Source organism: Pristiophorus japonicus, unplaced genomic scaffold (genome assembly GCF_044704955.1).
Source record: "Pristiophorus japonicus isolate sPriJap1 unplaced genomic scaffold, sPriJap1.hap1 HAP1_SCAFFOLD_1371, whole genome shotgun sequence".
Taxonomy (NCBI): Eukaryota; Metazoa; Chordata; class Chondrichthyes; family Pristiophoridae; genus Pristiophorus; species Pristiophorus japonicus.
In genome coordinates, this window is record NW_027251041.1 from 63,027 (window position 1) to 69,026 (window position 6,000).

At 54.8% G+C, this 6,000-nt stretch overlaps 1 protein-coding gene across 1 annotated transcript in view; it reads right to left on the reverse strand.

The window, feature by feature from the left end:
• Positions 1–5,553, reverse strand: part of LOC139242555 (cap-specific mRNA (nucleoside-2'-O-)-methyltransferase 1-like) — a 64,591-nt gene extending 59,038 nt beyond the window's left edge. Inside the window, exon 1 of the mRNA XM_070870414.1 lies at positions 5,484–5,553. The gene's annotated coding sequence lies outside the window, so the exon portion shown is untranslated. The remainder of the gene's footprint in view (positions 1–5,483) is intronic.
• Positions 5,554–6,000: the final 447 nt, after the last annotated feature.

Below are 6,000 nucleotides of genomic sequence, written 5' to 3' on the forward strand. Positions count from 1 at the left end.
GCACAGCCTCAAAATACGGGGGAGCCAATTTAAAACCGAGTGAGAAGGAATTTCTTCTCCCAGAGGGGTGTGAATCTGTGGAATTCTCTGCCCAAGGAAGCAGTTGAGGCTAGCTCATTGAATGTATTCAAGTCACAGATAGATAGATTTTTAACCAATAAGGGAATTAAGGGTTACGGGTTACGGGCGGGTAAGTGGAGCTGAGTCCACGGCCAGATCAGCCATGATCTTGTTGAATGGCGGAGCAGGCTCGAGGGGCTAGATGGCCTACTCCTGTTCCTAATTCTTATGTTCTTATGTTCTTATGTAAAGGGAAATCATGTTTGACAAATTTGCTGCAGCTCTTTGAGGATGTAACGAGCAGGGTGGATAAGGGGGAACCAGTGGATGTGGTGTCTTGGGATTTACAGAAGGCATTCGATAAGGTGCCACACAAAAGGTTACTGCACAAGATAAAAGCTCACGGGGTTGGGGGTAATATATTAGCATGGATAGAGGATTGACTAACTAACAGAAAACAGAGAGTCGGGATAAATGTATCATTTTCAGGTTGGCAAACAGTAACTAGTGGGGTGCCGCAGGGATCAGTGCTGGGACCCCAACTATTTACAATCTATATTAATAACTTGGATGAAGGGACCGAGTGTAATGTAGACAAGTTTGCTGATGATACAAAGATGGGAAAGCAAGTTGTGAGGAGGACACAAAAAATCTGCAAAGGGATATAGACAGGCTAAGTGAGTGGGCAAACATTTGGCAGATGGAGTATAATGTGGGAAAATGTGAGGTTATCCACTTTGGCAGAAAAAATAGAAAAGCAAATTACAATTTAAATGGAGAAAAATTGCAAAGTGCTTCAGTACAGAGGGACCTGGGGGTCCTTGTACATGAAACACAACAAGTTAGTATGCAGGTACAGCAAGTGATCAGGAAGGTCAATGGAATGTTGGCCTTTATTGCAAGGGGGATAGAGTATAAAAGCAGAGAAGTCCTGCTGGGTAGCCTCTTGTCGACCGGTGCGGACACAATGGGCCAAATGTCCTCCTCCCGTGCTGTAAATTTCTATGATTCTATAATTCTAAGAGCTACCCAGCCTAATCCCACTTCCCAGCTCTGGGTCCGTAGCCCTGCAGGTTACAGCACTTCAGGGGCACATCCAAGTACTGTTTAAATGTGGGGAGGGTTTCTGCCTCTACCACACTTTCAGGCCGTGAGTTCCAGACCCCCACCTCCCTCTGGGTGAAGAAATTTCCCTTCAAATCCCCTCTAAACCTCCCCCCAATGACTTTAAATCTGCCAAGGGAAACAGGTCCTTCCTATCCACTCTATCCAGGCCCCTCAGAATTTTATACACCTCAGTCAGGTCTCCCCTCAGCCTCCTCTGTCCCAAAGAAAACAGACCCAGCCTATCCAATCTGTCCTCATAGCTAAAATTCTCCAGTCCCGGCAACATCCTCATAAATCTCCTCTGTACCCTCTCCAGTGCAATCCTGTAATGTGGTGACCAGAACTGCACGCAGTACTCCAGCTGTGGCCTAATTAGTGTTTTATACAGTTCAAGCATAACTTCCCTGCTCTTGTATTCTCTGCCTCGACTAATAAAGGCAAGTATTCCGTATACCTTCTTAACCACCTTATCTACCTGGCCTGCTACCTTCAGGGATCTGTGGACCTGCACTCCCAGGTCCCTCTGTTCCTCTACACTTCTCAGTGTCCGACCATTTAATGTGTATTCCCTTTCCTTGTTGGCCCTCCCCAAATGCATTACCCAACACTTCTCCGGATTAAATTCCATTTGCCACCGTTCTGCCCACCTGACCAGTTCATCGATATCTTCCTGCAGTCTACAGCTTTCTTCTTCATTATCACCCACAGTCGGTTTTAGTATCATCTGCAAACCTCTTAATCATACCTCCAACAATCAAGTCTAAATTTGTACCACAAAAAGCAAGGGACCCAGTACTCATCATCACAGGCAGTCCCTTGGAATTGAGGAAGACTTGCTTCCTCTCAAAATGAGCTCTCAGGTGACTGAACAGTCCAATACAGGAATCACAGTCCCTGTCACAGGTGGGACAGACAGTGGTTGGAGAAACGGGTGGGTGGGGAGTCTGGTTTGCCGCACGCTCCTTCCGCTGTGAGCTCGTTTTCTGCATGCTCTCGGCGATGAGACTCGAGGTGCTCAGCGCCCTCCTGGATGCACTTCCTCCACTTAGGGCGGTCTTTGGCCAGGGGCTCCCAGGTGTCGGTGGGGATGTTGCACTTTATCAGGGAGGCTTTGAGGGTGTCCTTGAAACGTTTCCTCTGCCCACCTGGGGCTCGCTTGCCGTGTAGGAGTTCAGAGTAGAGCGCTTGCTTTTGGAGTCTCGTGTCAGGCATGCGGACAATGTGGCCCTGCCCAGCGGAGCTGGTCGAGTGTGGTCAGTGCTTCGATGCTGGGGATGTTGGCCTAACGTTGGTGCGTCTGTCCTCTGGGGGGATTTCCAGGATCTTGCCAAGGCAGCACCGGTGGTATTTCTCCAGTGCTTTGAGATGTCTATTGTATATAGTCCACGTCTCTGAGCCATACAGGAGGGCGGGTATCACTACAGCCCTGCAGACCATGAGCTTGGTGCCAGATTTGAGATCCTGGTCTGCAAACACTCTCTTCCTCAGGCGACCGAAGGCTGTGCTGACACACTGGAGGCGGTGTTGGACTTAGTCATCGATGGCTGCCTTACTGAAAGTAGGCTCCCAAAGTCTGGAAAATGGTCCACATTCTCCAGAGCCATGGATCTTGATGACCGGGAGCAGTGCTGTGTGATGGGGTCAGGTTATCTTACGAATGTTTAGTGTAAGGCCCATGCTCTAGTACGCCTCAGTGACAGTGTTGACGGTGGCTTGGAGTTCAGTCTCAATGTGCGCAGACGCAAGCGTCGTCTGCGTACTGGAACTCGTAGAGGATGGGGTGGTCTTGGACCTGGCCTGGAGACGGCGCAGGGTGAACAAGTTCCCACTGGTTCTCTAGTTTAGTTCCACTCCAGCGGGGAGCTTATTGAGAGTGAGGTGGAACATTGCAGCGAGGAAGATCAAGAAGAGGGCCCACTGCACACCCCCCAATCACGGCTTACCTCCAGATCGACCTCCCTGCTGCCAACTCCCTCACTTCTCGCTCCCCACTGGCCGACTCAGCTGCTCCAACCAACCCACGGCAATCTCAACAGCGCTCAGCCTCCGACCAGCTCCAACCACAGACTGGGTCCTCCCTTCACTCCTCGCTCTCCCACACAAGCCTTCCACCGCCCACGATCGGGCCTTCACTCCCCTTGGCGGCATTCGGGCCTTCACTCCAATCCCCCACGTTCAGGCCTTCACTCACCCACCACGTTCGGGCCTTCACTCACTCCCCACGTTCGGGCCTTCACTCACCCACCACGTTCAGGCCTTTACTCCCACCCCCCACGTTCAGGCCTTCACTCACCCCCCACGTTCAGGCCTTCACTCCCATCCCCCACGTTCAGGCCTTCACTCCCACCCCTCACGTTCAGGCCTTCACTCCCCCCCCCCACGTTCAGGCCTTCACTCCCACCCCCCACGTTCAGGCCTTCACTCCCCCCCCCCCCACGTTCAGGCCTTCACTCCCAGCCCCCACGTTCAGGCCTTCACTCCCCCCCCCCACGTTCAGGCCTTCACTCCCACCCCCCACGTTCAGGCCTTCACTCCCACCCCCCACGTTCAGGCCTTCACTCCCACCCCCCACGTTCAGGCCTTCACTCCCACCCCCCACGTTCAGGCCTTCACTCACTCCCCACGTTCGGGCCTTCACTCCCACCCCCCCACGTTCAGGTCTTCACTCCAATCCCCCACGTTCAGGCCTTCACTCACTCCCCACGTTCAGGCCTTCACTCCCACCCCCCACGTTCAGGCCTTCACTCACCCCCCACGTTCAGGCCTTCACTCCCACCCCCCACGTTCAGGCCTTCACTCCCACCCCCCACGTTCAGGCCTTCACTCACCCCCCACGTTCAGGCCTTCACTCCAATCCCCCACGTTCAGGCCTTCACTCACTCCCCACGTTCAGGCCTTCACTCCCACCCCCCACGTTCAGGCCTTCACTCACCCCCCACGTTCAGGCCTTCACTCCCACCCCCCACGTTCAGGCCTTCACTCACTCCCCACGTTCAGGCCTTCACTCCCACCCCCCACGTTCAGGCCTTCACTCACCCCCCACGTTCAGGCCTTCACTCCCACCCCCCACGTTCAGGCCTTCACTCACTCCCCACGTTCAGGCCTTCACTCACCCCCCACGTTCAGGCCTTCACTCCCACCCCCCACGTTCAGGCCTTCACTCCCACCCCCCACGTTCAGGCCTTCACTCATCCCCCACGTTCGGGCCTTCACTCCCACCCACCACGTTCAGGCCTTCACTCACCCCCCACGTTCGGGCCTTCACTCCCACCCCCCACGTTCGGGCCTTCACTCCCACCCCCCACGTTCGGGCCTTCACTCCCACCCTCCACGTTCAGGCCTTCACTCCCACCCCCCACGTTCGGGCCTTCACTCACCCCCCACGTTCGGGCCTTCACTCACCCTCCACGTTCAGGCCTTCACTCCCACCCCCCACGTTCGGGCCTTCACTCCCACCCTCCACGTTCAGGCCTTCACTCCCACCCCCCACGTTCGGGCCTTCACTCACCCCCCACGTTCAGGCCTTCACTCCCATCCCCCACGTTCGGGCCTTCACTCCCACCCTCCACGTTCGGGCCTTCACTCACCCTCCACGTTCAGGCCTTCACTCCCACCCCCCACGTTCGGGCCTTCGCTCTCCTTGGCAAAGTTCGGGCCTTCGCTACCCTTGGCGACATTCGGGCCTTCACTCACCAGCGACATTCTGGCCTCCCCCCGGCCCCACTCAGTGGCGGAGTCTGTCCACCACATGGTGTGCACAATGGCTGTGGTCACTCTGACCTCACTGACCTCTCCTCCGACCACAAAGTGGACCTCTGACCATCTCAATGCCTGCCCTCAGCCAGGCCTCGGTTTTCGCACCACCTCACCGAGCTGACCCAGTACCGAGCCCTGCGGAACCCCACTTTTTTCATAGGTCAGTCCCGCCATCCCAGGAATCAGTCTGGTGAACCTTCGCTGTACTCCCTCAATAGCAAGAATGTCCTTCCTCAGATTAGGAGACCAAAACTGTACACAATACTCCAGGTGAGGCCTCACCAAGGCCCTGTACAACTGTAGCAACACCTCCCTGCCCCTGTACTCAAATCCCCTCGCTATGAAGGCCAACATGCCATTTGCCTTCTTCACCGCCTGCTGTACCTGCATGCCAACTTTCAATGACTGATGTACCATGACACCCAGGTCTCGTTGCACCTCCCCTTTTCCTAATCTGTCACCATTCAGATAATATTCTGCCTTCGTGTTTCTGCCACCAAAGTGGATAACCTCATATTTATCCACATTATACTGTATCTGCCATGCATTTGCCCACTCACCTAACCTGTCCAAGTCATCCTGCAGCCTCTTCGTGTCCCCCTCACAGCTCACACTGCCACCCAGTTTAGTGTCATCTGTAAAGGAGGAGGGAGAGAGGTAGAGAGGCGGAGAGGTTGAGGCAGGGAGTTCCAGAGCTTGGGGCCTAGACAACAGAAGGCACGGCCACCAATGGTTGAGTGATTATAATCAGGCATGATCAGGAGGGCAGAATTAGGGGAGCGCAGACATCTCAGGGGGTGGGGGGGGGAGGTGGAGGGGTTGTGGGACTGGAGTGGATTACAGAGATAGGGAGGGGCGAGGGCCAGGAGGGATTTGAAAACAAGGATGAGAATTTTGAAATCGACGCGTTGCTTAACCGGAAGTCAGCGAGCACAGGGGTGATGGGTGAGCGGGACTTGGTGCGAGTTAGGACACAGACAGACGAGTTTTGGATCACCTCTAGTTTACGGAGCGTAGAATAGAGAGAGAAATTTACAGCGCAGGAGGAGGTCATTTCGACCCATCGTGTCCCTGCCG